The sequence below is a fragment of the Rhincodon typus genome, chromosome 4 (assembly GCF_021869965.1).
Source record: "Rhincodon typus isolate 14 chromosome 4, sRhiTyp1.1, whole genome shotgun sequence".
Classification (NCBI taxonomy): Eukaryota; Metazoa; Chordata; class Chondrichthyes; order Orectolobiformes; family Rhincodontidae; genus Rhincodon; species Rhincodon typus.
Genome location: NC_063335.1, coordinates 113,473,957 through 113,474,466, shown reverse-complemented (window position 1 = coordinate 113,474,466; position 510 = coordinate 113,473,957). Strand labels below are relative to the sequence as shown.

The following is a 510-nucleotide window of genomic DNA, read 5'->3' as shown; positions in this document are numbered from 1 at the left end:
AGACCCCAGTGGAAGGGAGCTCCAGTGGGACAGTGAGACCCCAGTGGGACAGTGAGACCCCAGTGGGACAGTGAGACCCCAGTGGGAGGGAGTTCCAGTGTGACAGTGAGACCCCAGTGGGAGGGAGTTCCAGCGGGACAGTGAGACCCCAGTGGGACAGTCTGTCCCCAGTGGGAGGGTTACAGTGGGACAGTAAGAACCCAGTGGGAGGAAGTTCCAGTGGGACAGTGAAACCCCAGTGGAGGGAGTTCCAGTGGGACAGTGAGACCCCAGTGGAAGGGAGCTCCAGTGGGACAGTGAGACCCCAGTGGAAGGGAGTTCCAGCAGGACAGTGGGACTCCAGTGGGACAGTGAGACCCCAGTGGGAGGGAGTTCCAGTGGGACAGTGAGACCACAGTGGGAGGGCGCTCCAGTGGGACAGTGAGACCCCAGTCAGAGGGAGCTCCAGGGGACAGTGAGACCCCAGTGGGAGAGAGCTCCAGTGGGACAGTGAGACCCCAGTGGAAGGGA

At 62.0% G+C, this 510-nt stretch overlaps 1 protein-coding gene across 1 annotated transcript in view; it reads left to right on the top strand.

The window, feature by feature from the left end:
• The window catches only part of LOC125482989 (SCO-spondin-like), a 30,801-nt gene that overhangs the window by 3,470 nt on the left and 26,821 nt on the right, over positions 1 to 510 (top strand). The window lies entirely within an intron of this gene.